The 18,940-nt window shown below is 34.9% G+C and overlaps 1 non-coding gene across 1 annotated transcript; it reads right to left on the minus strand.

Annotated features, from left to right (window-relative positions):
- Nucleotides 1–17,612: 17,612 nt before the first annotated feature.
- Nucleotides 17,613–17,719, minus strand: LOC145118319 (small nucleolar RNA R71). Its single transcript, XR_013713275.1, has one exon. It is a non-coding gene; the product is annotated as a small nucleolar RNA R71 (small nucleolar RNA).
- Between the last annotated feature and the right edge of the window lie 1,221 nt (nucleotides 17,720–18,940).

The raw sequence follows: 18,940 nt of genomic DNA on the forward strand, positions 1-18,940 counted from the left end.
CTTTTTGGCCCAACCCTTTATAAGATGGCGCAACAAGGTCCCCTTGTTGCTCCATATCACTCCCAAGTCCTCCAAACCTCTTCCAGGTTCTCCAAACCCCATATTATATGATCCGTTCCTTTGTCACATGCTCCATGAACCCCAAGTGCTCCATTGAGTTCCAAGCTCTCCAAATGCTCCAAGAGAATGCTCAAAATGCTTGAGTCACTTTCTTTTGCCAGGTGAGTGTGTAGTTACTTTCAAGAGCATAATTTAATAAAAGTATTTATTAAATGCTAATTGTATTAATTATACTTTGTGCTACTTGTATAACTATAATAGAAATGCTTATTAGGAACCGTGTTAGAATCTGATTTTCCTTTAGATATAGTCTGGGTTAGTCTTAGACTTATAAAAAGGTAATTAGTTCCAAATAGGTTGAACATCTGATAGGTCTCATTATGGGGTAGAGTGTGAGATTCGAGCAAAGTGTAGTAGTCCTCCTCTTCTTGAATGACCATAAATGGTGGGTCCAGATCAGACAACTAGAAAGTATGTCTGCGTTATCATTAAAGTAGATGACAACACTTGACTATTCTAGGCGCTCTAGTGAATTACGTTGTTAGTGTGGACTTCTAACCAACAGATGTAGATAAAATGGGATACCGTATTTATCATATACTTTGTACATTGGTTGCCTTTAGATGACTTGCACTAGCCAAGGACTCCCCTAGCTGTGTAGTCAAGCAGTTGCTCAAACGATTCATCAGGTTGGGTGATTCCTGTGGATAATTGTTGAGTTAGGATTTGTGAGAATCGATTGGGCAGGGTAGGTGGTCTCATATCAGATTATATACATGATATTGCCATATTTATACATATTTTTAGGCAATATTCTAATATATTTTTATTAATATTTTGGTTAATTACAAAGATATTTGGTACTTATTGAATTAAATTGTATTTTGCAGCCAAAATAAACACTCTTGAAGAATAAGGACTGAAATTGAAAAGAATTTAAACTTTGGAGGATTGAATATTAAAAGAAGGAAACTCCAGCTGAAAAGCCAAGCTCACGACGTGAGGGATCAAATCTCACAATGTGAGAATCAAGTTCTAGAAGATCAGCATACGGGATCTAGTTTCCTTGGAAGATAAGGATTACTACCGAGCTCACAACGTGATCCATCAATGCTCACGACGTGAGCAACATATTTACCAAAACTATAAATATTCCATCATTCTTACGGTTTTGGGAGGCTTTTAAAAGAGTTTTCTAGACGAAAGTTATTCTGAGAAACCGATTTTGAAGTCCATAAAGTGCACAAAGCATTCTTTAGAAGGAGATTTGCTTGGAGATCAAGAGATTGAAGAGCGCATTCATTACATTGGTTTGTTTACTTTAATCATGTCAATTTATATGGATATTTTGTCTACATTTTCAGCCATAAGTAGCTGAATTTAGTTGCTTTCATGTAGCTAGATGAAACTTTAACTCTATGGTTTAGTTTATCAAATTATGGATTTTAATAGTTTGTTTTGAGCTTGTGTTTGATTTTGATTACCTAGCATGTTAATATTTGATACTTTGATTGCTTGAATTCAGTTTTTGTGTAGCATAGTGACCATTAAATTACATAAACTTGTTACCTAGTAGTTTAGTGACTATTAAATTGCCAGAGCTAGGATCAACCAAATCTTAGATAAGTGATAAAAGTAAAATTACTTCATCAAGTTTGCTTGAATCCGTTCCTTGTGTTCGATACCCGACTGCTAGTGCTATATTATTTGCGAGAAGGTACACTGCCTTAAATCGTAATAGTTACTTAGATAGTTGGTAAAACTATTAATATTATGGAAATAATATATTAATTTTAAATTATATTGTTTAATTAATATTTAATCATAAATTAATTTAGAATTAATTTTGGGTTTAAATGAATTAATTAAAAATGCAAGGACTAAAGGTCACAATGTTCAATAGTAGAGCATTGGGCAATTTTAGAACCTCCCTAAAAAGCGGGGAACGAAATCTAGAGTGATCCTAGGGTTTCCTTGGGCTATAAGGGTGCTTTGGATGCCTTAGGGAGGAAGTTAAGGGATTAGGGTTATCTTGGAGATACCTGTCTTATCCAACATCTTCCTAACACCTATATAAACCCTCCTTAGGGTTAAATTTCGGCCAAGCCTTCCTTCTAAGTGCCTTGGACGAAATATTGGCCCCTACCTCTCTCTCTCTATAGTTTTTCCTTGGTTGCTAGGGTTTGTTTGTGAACCATTAGAGGCATGACACTTGTGGCGCTTGCTACCAAAGGTTTTCAAGGAGGAGTTCAATATTTTTTACTACAACAATCTTAAAGGTTAGTTTTTCTTGTTCTTATAAGTTAATTAGATCATAAGAAAGTTTTATAACCTAGGGTTCATAGTATGTTGCTTTACTTGAAAGACATAGATCCAAATAGGTTGCATGTGACCTAATTTATTTGAATTGTTTGAATAATTTTCCGCTTAGTGCATTGTGTTATAACCCCTAAAACCCATCAGTGGTATCAGTGACATGGGTTGTCTTTCATGTATTTGCACATTGGTGAATCGAAAAGAAACCTGATTTTGATTTAATCGCAGCTCACGACGTGAGCAGAGTGGCTCACAATGTGAACTCGGTCTAATGTGAATTTGTTTGCTATAATTCAGGTCTCACGACGTGAGTTATGAGGCTCACGACGTGAGCTCGGCCAGATCCGAAAAATCTGTGCCTAATCTCCCTTGTCAGCTTTTAATTGATATCTTCTTGCCATATTTTATCCCAAATCCGTTTTTGGTATGTCTTGCATGATAAATTAAAAGCCTAGATGTTAGGAGATTGATATTTGACATATTTAATTATTTTGTGGTTAATATTATTGGTTTTTTAAGTGCTTAAATAATTAATTAGATATTAATGGAACTCAATAATTAAATATTTTGTTTATCTTAAATTTAAATAATTTTAATTTTGAAATTTATTATAAACCCTTAGTATTTTGAAAAGTTTAAAATACATCATTATGGATCTTATTGTTAATTTAACTATGTGATTAATTAAAGGATAAATAATAAATCCATAAATGGTTTAAATTTAATTAAATTAAAAAGTTTAATTTATTAAAAGATTAAACCCTTGCTATTTTAAAATGTTTTAAAGTACACATTATACAATGTATATAATTAAAAGTTTAATATATATTATATGTATATGAATAGTCAGTAGAACCGCTAGTACGCCTCATTCACGAAGCCATACTATAAGAGGAGTTTAAGGAAGCAGGTTATAAAATGATCGCCATTGGGTATCCATTCTTACCCACCGCTCTCTTGAATGGTGGAGGGTCGTTAGTCGAACGGGTTTGATAGGACAAAATTCATCTCATTAATAAGTATAATGCGATATAAAGTAACTAAACTATTTTTTCCAAAAATCTCACTCTTAGTTACTTTAGGAAAAATGTGAATTTGATGCTAATCCATGAAATTGCACATTGCACCTTATTGGTCGTTAGTGTAGTGTGTGTGGTTAACCGGCACACTAATATGAGACTAATATTGTTGGAAATGGGTGTCTCGTAATTTATCGTTGATTAATGGAGCGTGTGTGGTTAACCGGCACATTAATTAGATGATAAATGACATCGAGAGTGCCAAACTAATTTGGATGGTTATTCATATCTCGTTTGTGATCCTTGGCATCCCAGTCACAAAGTGAGAGCATAATTGAGATTAAACATGCCATTGAATAGTTCAATGAATCTCAAAGATCTAGGAGTTTCATGAGATTGAAATTGGTAAATGCTTTACCTACCTAAAATAGATTCGAATTTGATTACGACATCCCTCTTCAAAGTTCGAATCAAAAATATGGATCCTAGCCTTTATTTAAATTTTTGGGTTAATAATTAAGGATTAAAAATCAACTAACTTGAATTTTCTTTTCTCCTATTATAGATATCAAGTTCAGAAAACAATGATCTTCCTCGTTCTTGTGGAAATATTTTTCCTTCTGAAGATGACCTTCCACATTCTGGTCAAGGTCAAAGAATATTCTCTTCTTCCAGCAATGGTGGAAATGGAGGTCATACTTCTTCAACTCTTCCTCCTCCTCCTTCAGTGACTCTCCCCAAGTCAAGTTTTCTTCAAGCTGAAAAATATGAAGTCACTCAAGCCCTGTTGGCATGTAAACATCAAGATGGAAAGTTTGTGTGTGCGCATGTTCTAAAAATGAAAGCGTACATTGACAGATTGGGTATGTTGGGTGTCGTTTTCCCAAGGGAGCTAGCCATTGACTTGGTTCTACTTTCGCTTCCTGCATCATATAGTCAGTTCATCAAAGACTACTATATGACGGATCACGAAGTGACCCTAATTGATCTTACATATATGTTGATTGTTGCTGAAGCAGAAATGTTAAAGAGCACAAGTCAAGCAAAAATGTTTGAAGGATTTGTCTCCAAATTTTCCATGGACATTGACAATGGCAACATTGGTAGTCCAGAAAAGGTTTATCTTCCCAATGGAAAGGGTTCGACCAAGGTTAAACTGTTTGACCATATGGTAAAAAGAAAGGCTAATTCTGAGATAGTCCCATGTGCTATTCCTTAAAGGTCCACATGTTTCTATTGCCAATTAGAGGGGCATTGGATGTGAAGTTGCCCAGACTACCTGAAAGATCTTAAAGATAGTAAACTCAAGTCGTATGACTCCACTTCAGGTATATCCATTATCTAACTCTATTATTTTAATAAGTTCCTATTCATAGATTCTTGATACATGATGTGATAATCACATTTTGATGTTTTGCAGGATCTAAGAGAAAGAAGGAAGCTTAAGAATAGTTAAGTTGAGTCTGATCGTGAGAGATGAATTTCTGTCGCATGGTTCGATGATCAGATTTTTGAGCTACTGCTTAGGAGTTATGATAGATTAATAGATTGCTTAGGAAATGTCTAGCTACATTGTTTTCATATTTTGCATTGTAAGGACAAATGTTTCCCCTTATTATCAATAAAAGTGAATTGTTGATTTATCAAGTTTACTTTGTATTTCCTTGCAATGACATTTATGAGAGTGTTGGTTATATTTCTATTATTAGCAAAAATAATTATGGATTTGATTCTTAATTTTATCGTTTGTGGTAGTGTCATGATTAACCAAGTGGAAAGGAATTCTCATCGCCCAAGTTTCAATTGGATAGAAACTTGGAGTCATACAATTCGAATTGTGTGATGTATGAGAATCTTGATCGTTGGAAGATTAAGACTAGTTCGTTGATCACATGTTTATGTGAGTCAAAGTGAAGGACTATTGGATCTAGTACATATTGATATCGACTCTTGGGATCCACCACAAAGAACGATAACTATATGTGTCATGGTTTACCGATGTTTCAATAAACATGGTTGAGTTTATAAGATTAAGCATAATTCTAACACTTTGAAAAGTTTTCAAAGACTAGTAGAACGAATATGAAGAATCTGTTAGGCAGAAAGATAAAAGTTTCTCCAATCTAAAAGGAAAGGAGAGTATTTTAGTATCGTGTTTTATGATCATCTTAATGATTGTGGAACTATGTCACAATTGATCATGGATGAACATCTTAGTGCTATTGTTTGACTAAGAAGAGGAATCGGATATTGGTTTAGTCAAGAGATGAGTCATACTTCATTTCCAATCAAGTTTTAGAGTCATACTCTAGTAACTATAAATCGTATCTTGAAGCTTGTTTCGTACTAAGTAGGTTTATAACACCTCATAAAATGTGGAGTAGTAATGTTTTCTTACTCTGGCACATTTGGAATTGGTAGTTATGATGTTTTTGGATTTAAAAACAAATGATGAACTAAGACCAGTTCAATGAAGTGTTTTCTTGACAAGAATCCACACTAACTTTTGAATATTTGTTTTTGATTGTTGGGAAATGTTCCTTAACAGAAAAACTTATATGCCAAGAAGTCAGTGGGAGTCTTAATGATCTTGAAGAGTTTCACGAGTTAGTCAAGAATGAACCATTTAGTTATCACTAGCTCACGACCTGAGGTTGACAACCTATCGTGATAAGTTGACACATTCTTGTTTTTGTGCACCTTACTGTTGAGTTGGCTATGCTTTTGAGTTCTATTGTTCTCATTTGACTGCAAAAGGTAGAGCATGTTGGTCAGTGAAAGTACACTGATCAATATGGTGAGCTGCTTAAACAACATGGAAGCGCTGGTAGGTCCTTGTGCTACCAGAAGGAAAAAAAAGAATAAGCTAAGTTCAGTCCATGAAATTAAAACTAAATTTGATTTTGATTTTCTCCTCAACCTTATCTTATGATTGTAGGTTGGAAATGACAGATTCACATCGATGAGAACACATACACCATAAAATCTAGGTGGCAAAAGGTTTCGCTCTAATTCATGAAAATGATTATGAGGAAACACTTTCGCTAGTAGATTTTAAATCTAATTAATATCATTATGGTTAGCAGTTGTGATAATTGCATTCTCAAATTCGCATATGATTACGACATCCCTTTTCATAGTTCGGATTGTGAGAAATGGCAAGAAATAGTTTGAATGTTCAGGACTTATAGCTATAAGTTCTGAAAGGGTTTAATCACACACATATACTATCAAATGAAAGGTGTATAAGCGTGAGAAGTCTGATAGAAGACTTGTCGAAGCATTACGTATCAGAAATCTGCACTTTAGTAAGAAATTCAAAAGGAATTGATTTCTAGAAGTCCAGTTGATTTCTGAATACATGTCAAAGCTAGTGGGAGCATAATTGTTGTGCTATTGGAAGCATAATTGTTATGCTAGTAGGAGCATAGCTGTTATGCTTAGTGTTGCAAGTTGGCAATACTATTTGTATGAAACAAAGTTTACAAATTTGCAAGTTGCAAAGTTTGGGAATTGTTTCGCTATAGGGGAGAAAGAACTTATACTTCATTTAAAATCTAAAAGTTTATATTGAAGGATTTAATAGAACTTAGTCATGTACATATATGAATATCATGTTGAAATGATTCAACATAGGAAATTCGATATATGGAAATGTTATAGCAAGAGACTGATCATATATCAGGTCTTTATGTATGACATTATGTATCGAATCCCATATGCTTTGGATATAGTATCGATTACATGTGTTATAATATTCACTTGTTCTGATTTTTCCAAATGCCTAGGGCATTGAGAGGGAAACAAAGGACTAGAACAGGATGTGACTAAAGTTGTTAAACAACTGTCAAGAACAGTCTGAGGTTTACAAAAAGATTGATTGCTTGTGGACAGTTGGAAGTATAGTAGCATTTGGATGGATCATATTGACGTAATTCTGAATGGAGGTGACCCTTGTTCGGAATTGATAGTTATATGGAAATATGGAAATGTTTCCATAATGGGAGTTGGTTATTGAAATCTACATGTGAGTTAGAAACTTTAATGCATGGAAGGTGTTCAAGAAATTGTTTTCAGCAACAAAGTTTCAATGGAATGTTTTGTAATATCGTTGGCAAAGTCTCTGTGACTTTGAAGCCTCGAAATTACAAAAGATCAGTGCATGAAAGGTTGAACTCTAATGTATTCTAGTAATGACTAGAATCAAGAATTGTGAAATAAGCATCATTGGAGTAATGTCCAATCGATATGTTCACAAAGGAAGGACCATAGAGAGACATAGTATGCATGTTTATAACATGGCATGACTGATGTTTTAATTCAAGTGTTTAGTTGATTAATCGAAACATTATACAATTAATAAAGTCTAATTAATATGGTGATTAAATAATAAGAGTTTTATTTATATTCAGTAGTTTTGAGACCATAGTTAATTAGGTTATTATTATGTTTCACTTTGCATGTTTTACTTCCCGAATAATTGGATTATTCAAACATCCACAGTCGATCGTACTTTTGGAAGTAAGTAGCGAATTAAGACTATCATGAATTGAATTGTAGATTGTCTATGAAGATTAGACATAGTAATGGTTTTGCTGCAATGTTCATGAGTACTTTTGAAATGGTGATTTTAAGTATTGGATAAATCCACGCTCAGAGAATTACTTAATCGATTTTATCACGAGTAATTTTGAGACGATAATATATTGTATTCTTGAAACGGAGATATATGAGTTGTTGTTTATGAGTCAGTTGTGCATTGATAATACGTAAATGCATCAATAGCTTGATGTTATAAAACATATTGTAGTGTGTGATTTGATGAGTAAATAGTGCAAGCATATAATTCAAAGTTTATCCGTTCCTTTTTCCCTAACGGGAAAAGCGATATCTATGGGCCCTTCGATGATTTGATGATGATATCTAAAGCGCTTGGCCAAGTCTGGAATGAATTGATGTGTTCAATGAGTAGTCTGATTTCAGTCGTCATAAATCATAAATCGGGAAACAAATCTTGGACATAGAGAATGATTATAATCCATGTATCATATCCATACAATTTTTTATGGAACGGAGGAATATTTGATCACTTATCTAAGGACACGTCACTGACTAGGTCAGAGTTCGACAGTGGCTTTTGGTAGCTACAATTTGCTAGACAATTTGGTACTTATACTGAAAATTATAGTTATTAGAGTTATCCAAGTGGGAGACTGTTGGATTAGGTGTCTAAGCCCATAACTATAATTGGTATAAACTTGAATTGATAGTAGCACAGTCCTTTTGGTTGCCTTCAAACCTGGAAATTGAATATGATAACTTTTAGAGAGAGAAGAATGATTTATTAATTTCTTACTTGGTTAATAAATTAATTAGAAATAAAAAAAATGATTTATTAATATATTATGGAAATAATATATTAATTTTAAATCATATTTTTTAATTAATATTTAATCATAAATTAATTTGGAATTAATTTTGGGGTTAAATGAATTAATTAAAAGTGCAAGGACTAAAGGTCACAATGTTCAATAGTAGAGCATTGGGCAATTTTAGAACCTCCCTAAAAAACAGGGAACGAAATCTAGAGTGCTCCTAGGGTTTCCTTGGGCTCTAAGGGTGCCTTGGATGCCTTAGGGAGGAAGTTAAGGGATTAGGGTTATCTTGGAGATACCTGCCTTATCCAACATCTTCCTAACACCTATATAAACCCTCCTTACGGTTAAATTTCGGCCAAGCCTTCCTTCTATGTGCCTTGGACGAAATCTTGGCCCCTACCTCTCTCTATAGTTTTTCCTTGGTTGCTAGGGTTTTTTTGTGAACCATTAGAGGCGCGACACTTGTGGCGCTTGCTACCAAAGGTTTTCAAGGAGGAATTCAAGATTGTTTACTACAACAATCTTAAAGGTTAGTTATTCTTGTTCTTATAAGTAATTAGATCATAGAAAAGTTTTATAACCTAGGGTTCATAGTATGTTTCTTTACTTGAAAGACATAGATCCAATTAGGTTGCATGTGCCCTAATTTATTTGAATTGTTTGAATAATTTTCCACATAGTGTATTGTGTTGTAACCCCTAAAACCCATCATCATTACCATGTCATGGTGAACAATCAGTAGAGTTTTTTTAATTAGTTTTTGTTCGTTTTTACGCTTTTATTTTTATTTTTGTTGCGGAAGTTTATGACCCATGGATCCAATACACCTTTGACACCACCACTTGAAGATCCAGAGTCATCTTTTCATAAAAAGAAGGACAAGGACGAAGGAGAATCAAACACACCAAAGAAATCACCATTCAAGGATCTAAAATCAGTTTTTTGTAAAAACAAGGGAAAACACGTAGGAGAATCGAGCAACCCCCCGAAAGACAAAGGCACTATTGAAGGCATTGAGAACACTCCTCATAAAAAGGAAGCTGGTTCAGAAACAGAAGAAAGTAGCAAACCCGGAAGAGAGCAAGGAAACAACATGGTAGACATTGCCGACATTTCGATGGAAACATACAAGAAGAGAATTTAGGACACCGGTCCAAGCTTAGTGCAACCCACAATTCCCGCTACCGCAACATACGAGCTTAAATGACATATTCTTTCCGCACTTAAGAATGTTCCATTTTTTGGGAAAGATCATGAGGATGCTTACAAATGTTGGATTAATGTCTAAGTCCATAACTATAATTGGTAAGACTTGACCCGACCCGGCATGGTCCATTTGGGTTGCATGGCATCATGCATTTGGATAGACTATAATGAGAGAAATAACACTTAAGGTTGGTTAATATATTATAAGTTCTAATATATTAATAAGGTTATTTAATTAGTATTGATCAAGAATTAATTTGGAATTAATTAAGTGATCAAAAGGAGACTAATTAAATATATGGGTTGATTGTGTAAATCATTCATTCTTATATATGTGGGCTTGTGATCCAAGATTCCTTATGTTGGACCAAGTCCATGGGGTGACCCATGGATACTCCATGGAGGTTAAAATCCATGGAGCATAAGGAATGGGTAAAGTTATGAGTTACATGGTGTAACCCTAATAGCCATCATATAAAAGAATCCCATGGCTCAAGAAATCGTGCACTAATGTGTGAGTGTGAGGGCTAGACGATTTCAAGGAGTGTTCAAGTTTCTCTCAAGTTATTCCAAGTGTATTTGGTGTTGTGTGAACCATTTGAGGTGTCACACTTGGGGCACTAGGCACTCAAGCTTCATGAAGACGTTCTACATCAAAGAGGTATGTATTCTATCTTGTTATATTTATTATTTTGTATGCTAGATTAGGATAATACCTTGGATGTTCATAATTGTATGTATAATAGAGAAAACATAGATCCAAGGTATTTAGGGTTGCATGTACACTTAGGAGTGTTAGAATGCTCATAACCCAACAGTGGTATCAGAGCCTAGGCTTGTTTTCTTGTTATACTTGCAAAAGTAGCTGAAAAATCGAGTCGGATGCATATATTCGATTGTTTTGGCTGGAATTGGACTAGGAACATTACCCTAAGATGTTTTTTGGACTTATAAACTTGTTTTTGATGTGGTAATGTTCATGCTAATCCAATTTCTAAGATAATTGTCATAATTTCAAGATTTGTATTAGTTTGTATGTTCATGCTAATTTCTTGAAGATTGATGATTTGAATTATCTTGTTCTTATGAGGTTCTTAGATTAATAGAAAAGTTGTGTGAAATAGTTGTTTTCAATCCATTTTAATCTAAGAGTTGATTCCAAAGTGTGTTTTTGTAACTTGTCCTCAAGTTATATGAAAAGTCACATTTAAGAATCATAAAACTCATAAAAGTTGGCAAAGGTTACAAAATGAAGAGTCTCTTCATTAAATTAAAAAAAAAGTGTAACCTTAGTTAGTTCCATAAGATACAACAAAAAAAAGAGTTTTTTTTTTTTTTTTTTTTAATTAAAACTACTTTAAACTCATAAGTTATGGAATTAATTAGTTTTGAATAGTTTCAAAACTTGCCCTCAAGTTTTGGAATTTGAAAAGTTTTCACTTATGAATACTTTAATTCCAAGTTAGCCTTTAGAATTTTAAAAGTTAAAATTCAACCCTTATACTTTATAATAATATAAGTTAATAATATTTATATATACGTATAAGAGTAAAGTCAGTCTTACCGTTAGTAGGCCTCATTCACGAAGCCGGTCTATAAGGGGGGTATAAGGTTACTGCCTATAAAATGGCAGTTTAATGGGTGTCCACTCTCACCCACCGCTTCCTTGACTGGTGGAGGGTCGTTAGCCGAACGGGTAGGACAAGGACTATAATTCTCCTTTCATTAAAAGTATTAATGATAAATACTAAGTAACTAAACTCTTAGTAATACCCAGTCTTAGTTACTTAGGAAAATGTGAATATGGTGCTAACCCATGAAATTACACTTTGCACTTTGCTTAAGTCGTTAGTGGAGCGTGTGTGGTTAACCGACACACTAACCTAGACTTAACAAGGTAGGCAAAGGGTAACTTAATATTTATCATAGTATCGGTGGAGCGTGTGTGGTTAACCGGCACACTGATTAAGGGGTAAATATTAAGGGTACCAAGTATATTTGCATGGTTATTCACACCTTGTTTTGTGATCCTCGGCATCCCAGTCACAAAACCTGAAGGGCACACTCGAGATTGAAACATGCCTTTGAACAGTTCAATGAATCTCAAAGATCTAGGACTTTCAAATCCAATTAAAACCTAATAAATTATTTCGTTTTTCATGGTGGAAATTGGTGAATCGTCATTCACCTACCTTCAAATATTTTATAGCTTGGATTACGACATCCCTCTTCTAAGTTATAAAATAGTTTGTTGGGTCCTAGCCTTAATATTTCATATTGGGTGTCATATTAAGGACTTTAAATCAACTATCTTGAATATCTCCCAAAAAGATGTCTGGTCTAGACATTTATGATCTTCCCAAATCTCTTGAAACAAGCTTTCCTAAATGAAGATGATGTCCCATGGATATCATACTTCTTTCACCTCCTCCAATTATTCTCCCTAACCCACAAGTTCCTAAAAAGTTTAAGGTCACTCAAGCCCTATTGGCAAGGCAAGGTCTAGGTGTGATCACATCTTGGAGATGTAGTCACATATTGACAAGCCGGGAGAGTTGGGTGTCAAAGTCTTGAGAAAGTTGGTGGCTCAACTACTTTCTAAGTCACATAGTGAGTTCTTTTGGGAATCCTATGAAACAGACTAAGACAAGACCCTTAATGATCTTATCTATTTGCTAAGATCAACTTCCTAAAACGCTATGGACATTGACAATGATGACATTGGATATCCAGTAAAGCTCTCTCTTCCCAATGGAAAGGGATCGGCCATAGTCAACTCGGTTGACCCAATGGTAAAGAGAGAGGCGAAGTCTGAGATAGTCCCATTATCAAGGGTCCATAGGTAACTATTGCCAAAGGAAGGGGCATTGGTTACGAAGCTGCTAAATTTACCTAAGGATGTTAAAGTCAACATGTTTGGCTCTACTTCAGGTAAAGTCCATTGTCTAACTCTATTAAGTACATGTTGATTCTGATCGCGAAGATGGATTTCAATCGCATGGTTCGGTGATCAGAATTTTGGGCTATTACTTAAGAGTTATGATATTTATATTGCTTAGGAATAGATAACAACAAGGTTTTCATATGGATTGTAAGGATAAGTTTTTCCGCAAAGTTTTAAAATAAAAGAAAAAGGTTTTGATTTTATTTATTTTAAGTATCCTTACAATGGCATTTGTGAAAAGTTGTTGCTTATAAGATTCCATTGATAGCAATATTGGAAAAATGGATTTGATTCTTTCGGTTGTGGTAGTGTCTAATATTACCAAATAAGGAAAGATTCTCATCACCCAAGGTTCAATTGGACTGAAACCTGGAATCATGCAAGTATTATAGTATGATGAATGAGAACTTTCAGCTTGGAAAATTAAGACTAATTCCTTATGTGAATAAGGAAAGGACTAAGGGATCGAGTACACATTCTTGTGCACTGGTCAAGTCCACCACAAAAGATCAAGAAGACTATTCGTCATGATTTACTTAAGTTCAGTAAATATGGTTATACTTATAAGTTTAAGTATAAGTCTGTAGCATTGGAGAAGTTTCAATGTGAGACAGAACGAATAAGAAGAATCAAAGTATGGCAGAAAGATAAAAGTTTCTCAAATCTGAAAAGATGGGAGAGTACTTTAGTATCATGTTTATGATCATCTTAATGATTAAGATACCATATCACAATTGGTCCTCTAAAGTCAAGAAGAGGAGTCGTGAATTGTTGAAATGGTTAAATCAAAAAGATGAGTCATACTTCGTTCCAAAACAATTCTTAGAGTCATACTCCAAGATTGTAACTTGAGTGACATATCTTAAAGAGGTTTGTTAACACTAGTCAAATGTAAGAGTAAAAGGTTATCTACTCTTGTACATTTGAAATTGGTAAGTTGTGATGTTTTGGATAAAACAAAGACCAACTAAGCCCAATTGTGTGAAGTGTTTTGTCTTGATAAAGAATCCGCATTATCTCTTGAATATTTGGCAAGATAGTCTTATATGTCAAGAGGATAGTGGGAGTCTTAAAGATCCTAAAAAGAATTTCAAGAACTAATCAAGAATAAAACCTGAGGTTCTTCACTAGCACACGACTTGAGGTTTATAACCTATCGTGTTGGCATATTCTGTGCCCATTCCAGTTAAAGTTGGCTTTGCATAGGAGTTCTGAAAGTTCTCAATTGGTTGCATAACAACTTGGAAGCAATGGCAGGCCCTATACTGCCAGGTGGCAAGAAGTTAAGATTACACAAGTTTAATCAATATGAGTTTGGATTTGTCACTAACCTTGTCTTGTGATTATGGTTTTGACAAATTCACATGGATAAGAACACATACACTATTAAATCTAAGTGTCATAAGGTTTCTCTCCGATTCATGAAAATGATGGTGAGGAAACACTTTCACTAAGTAGATTTTAGCTAGATAGCAATTGTGATATTTGCATTCTCAAAGTCGTTAGTGGAGCGTGTGTGGTTTACCGGCACACTAACATGGACTTGTGAGAAGTGGCAAAGGTCTAAACAATTGAGACTATGATTACGGCATCCCTTTTCATAGTTCTAAAATTGTTTAGACACACATGTGAGCTATCTAAGAGAGGTGTATGATTTTGATAAAGTTTTATCAAAACAATCTAGTATCAGAAATCTGAACTTTGGTAAGAAAGTCAGCTGATTTCTGAGTACATGTCAAAGCTAGTGGGAGCATAAGTGTTATGCTAATAATCATCATGTTAGTGGGAGCATGATAATTATGACAAAGGTTGCAAGTTAGCAATGTTAATTATAGAAAACAAAAGTTTCAATTCGTGAGGTTGCAGGGGTTGAAAAAGTTGTTTTGCTATAATTAAGGGAGAGGAAATTATACTTCATTTCAATTCTAAAAAGCTTAGATTGAGATTTTAATCGTATTTAATCAAGGATATATATATATATGAATTTCATGTTGGAATGGCTCAACATAAGGAAATTCTATACATGGGTCCATTATTTGCGTTCTAAAATTCGATTATGATTACGGCATCCCTTTTCATAATCTGAATTTTGAGAACTTGGCAAATTGAAATGGAAATATTATAGCAAAAGACTGGTTTAGTCTTTATGTGAGACATCATGAATCGTGTCCCATATGCTTCGGATATAGGATCGATTACATGTGCTATATTCATCCTTTCTAAAATTTTCCAAATGCCTGGGGCATTATGAAGGGAAAAGGTCTAGAATTGGATATGACTAAAATGATTAAGCAATTGTCGAGGACAATCTAAGGTTTACCAAAGATTGGTTGCTCAAGGACAGTTGGAAGTATAATGTTAATTCTGGAAGGACCATATTGACATAATCTGTAAGGAGGCAACTCTTGTTCAGAAGTGATAGTCAAAATGGAATATGGAAATGTTTCAAAGTTAGAAATTATTCAATCTGTGTAAGATTAGGAAACTTAATGAAAGAAGGATGTTTCCAAGGAGCTGATCTCCTTTGGAATGCTCTGTAATGATTGTTGTCAAGTCTTTCTGACTTTGTGCACAATCATTAAGAGGATCAATGCATATAAGTTTAGAATCTAACAGATTTCAGTAAATGGCATGAATTTGGAATTCTTGCATTTGCGGTAAGGATTTGGGACTGTGAAAAGAGGATCATTGGAGTGATGTTCAATTGATCTATTTTACAAAGTAAAGATCATAGACAAACATAGTATGCATACTTGGTGTATGGCATGACTAGTGTTTAGAAAACATAGTGTACATGCTTGGAGCATGGGACAACTATTGTTTTAAATTCAAGTATAAAGTTGATAAAACCGAAACAATGAATAATGAGTAATCAGTATGGTGATAAATAAAAGTGTTTATTTATATTCATAGGGTTTGATACCATATTTGATTCATTTATTCTTGTGTTTCACTTTGCATGTTTTGACTTCCAGAATAACTAAGTCGCTTTTCCTGAATGATTAAGTTATTCAAACCATCCACAGTCGGTCATATGTTGGAAGTAGATATGAATCAAGACTGTCATGGGTTGGTTTGTAGAGGTCCAAGTTGGTGGACAAAGTGGTGCTACAACACTCATGAGTGCTCATAAGTTCTGAGTATTGGATTCAACCCGCGCTCATTTGAATCACTTCATGGATTTTATCACGAGTGATCATGAGACGATAATATCTTATATTCTTCAAACCTAGAGATATGAGTTGTTACTATGAGTTGGTTATACATTGATTGCACGAAAACGCATTGGTAACTCGATGTTATAAAACATGCCTTTGTGTATGATTCAACAAGTAGTAGAACAAGCCATATGAGTCGAAGTTTATCCATTCCTTTTACCTTCGGGATAAAAGCGATATCTGTGGGCCCCTCGATGATTTAAAGATGATACATGTGAGTGCTTGGCCAAGCCAGGACTGATTTGATTTGTTCAATCAGTCAGTCATCATGAATCGGAAATCGGGAAACAACAAATGGACATAGAGAATGATTGATAATCCATGTCTCAGTCCATATGATATCTAGAATGGAGGAATATATGGTCCCTTATCTAATGGACAAGTCATTGACAAAGGTCAGAGTTCATCGACAAGGTCAGAGTTCGACAGAAGCTTTTGAGAGCTACGATTGCTGATCGGTTCCTGAAGTCATACGCAATAATAGTTTTAGACTTATCCAAGTGGGAGACTGTTGGATTAATGTCTAAGTCCATAACTATAATTGGTAAGACTTGACCCGACCCGACATGGTCCATTTGGGTTGCATGGCATCATGCATTTGGATAGACTATAATGAGAGAAATAACACTTAAGGTTGGTTAATATATTATAAGTTCTAATATATTAATAAGGTTATTTAATTAGTATTGATCAAGAATTAATTTGGAATTAATTAAGTGATCAAAAGGAGACTAACTAAATATATGGGTTGATTGTGTAAATCATTCATTCTTATATATGTGGGCTTGTGATCCAAGATTCCTTATGTTGGACTAAGTCCATGGGGTGACCCATGGATACTCCATGGAGGTTAAAATCCATGGAGCATAAGGAATGGGTAAAGTTATGAGTTACATGGTGTAACCCTAATAGCCACCATATAAAAGAATCCCATGGCTCAAGAAATTGTGCACTAATGTGTGAGTGTGAGGGCTAGACGATTTCAAGGAGTGTTCAAGTTTCTCTCAAGTTATTCCAAGTGTATTTGGTGTTGTGTGAACCATATGAGGTGTCACACTTGGGGCACTAGGCACTCAAGCTTCATGAAGACCTTCTACATCAAAGAGGTATGTATTCTATCTTGTTATATTTATTATTTTGTATGCTAGATTAGGATAATACCTTGGATGTTCATAATTGTATGTATAATAGAGAAAACATAGATCCAAGGTATTTAGGGTTGCATGTACACTTAGGAGTGTTAGAATGCTCATAACCCAACAACAAACACCTTGATGAAGTCAATGACATCGTTGATTACTTCAACATCTTGAATGTTCCACACGAGACAGTGTTATTGAGAATGCTTTCAATCACTTTCAAAGGAGCTGCTAAAGACTAGTTAAAAGCACTTCCACCTGGTGCAATTACTATATGGGCACAAATGTGTGAACAATTCTTAAATCAATTTTGCCCACCATCAAAAGTGTCCAAACTCAAAAAGGCGATAGCTAACTTTGAGCAACAACCGGGGGAGTCACTTTATGAAGCATGGGAGCGCTACAAGGGATTACTTTGAAATTGCCCCCAAAATGATCTTAATGTGCAACAAGAAGTCTCAATCTTCTATGATGAGGTAAATGTGATGACAAGGCAACTCCTTGATTCTCAAGGACCTTTAACGAAGAAAAATCCCATTGAAATTAAAGGGTTAATTGAAGAGTTTTCCAAGCATTCGCGTGAGTATCACAATCCTCGAAATGATGGAGCAAAAGGAATTTGGAGTGGCACTTCGGAAGACATGGCGGCTGTTTTGGCTATGTTTGAATAATATGGATCGAAGAATGACAAAGATGGATCAATCCATACATGCTATACGTGTAGGTTGTGAAAAATGCAATGGTCCACATTTGACAAAAGATTGCCATTTGGACGAGAACGGGAATAAGTAAGCTCAAGTATGCTACTCAAGTGGAGACCGCTATGATGAAGATTGGAGGAAGCCGAAGAAAGAATGGTTGCCATATGATGAATACAAAAAGCAAAGAGAGGATAAATTTAGGCAAACTGGCCGTGGCTTCTACCAAAAAAAGAAATTTAAGCAAACTGGCCGAGGCTTCTACCATGCTTACTATATTTATGGAAGCTTTGGAAAAACGTCATGATGAAACCGATACAGGAATAAGGGACCAACAAGCTTTAATGAGAGATCAACAAGCTTTACTTAGAAATCATCAAGCATCAATCCAAAATATTGAAACTCAACTTGGCCAATTAACTACATTGGTTAGCGAACGATTACCTCCACAATTTCCCGATAGCAAACCAAAACCGCAAGTCATGACCATCAACACCGACGAAGACACTATTTATGAGTTCTTAGAAGCCTTAGAAGAAGAGACAAAGCAACCCGAACCAAAGCCAAAGAAGTCAAAAATGAAGACAAAAAAGTTGTTGAATTACCGTCCTCACGTCGTGAGGATTCAATCATCACGACGAGGGCTCGGTCTGAACAAAAGAATTTTCCTGATGCACGAGCTTTTCATCCTCCACTACCGTTTCCTTCTCGAGCCAGAGTTCACCCACTGGAGCAAGAATATATGAAATTTATGAAGCAAGTCAAGGGTATTCCTATTAATACTCCTTTGATTGAATCCTTGGCACAAGTGGCCGAATATGCCAAGTTTTTGCAAGACTTAATCGAAACTCGCCAACAATTAGAGAAGACTTCCAAGATTGTCCTTAGTGAGTAGATTTCTATGGTTATTATGGAAGGGATACCAAAGAAGATGGGAGATCCTGGACGCCTTACACTTCCAT

Source organism: Lactuca virosa, chromosome 5 (assembly GCF_052849685.1).
Source record: "Lactuca virosa cultivar CGN04683 chromosome 5, Lactuca_virosa_CGN04683_v6, whole genome shotgun sequence".
NCBI classification, from domain to species: Eukaryota; Viridiplantae; Streptophyta; class Magnoliopsida; order Asterales; family Asteraceae; genus Lactuca; species Lactuca virosa.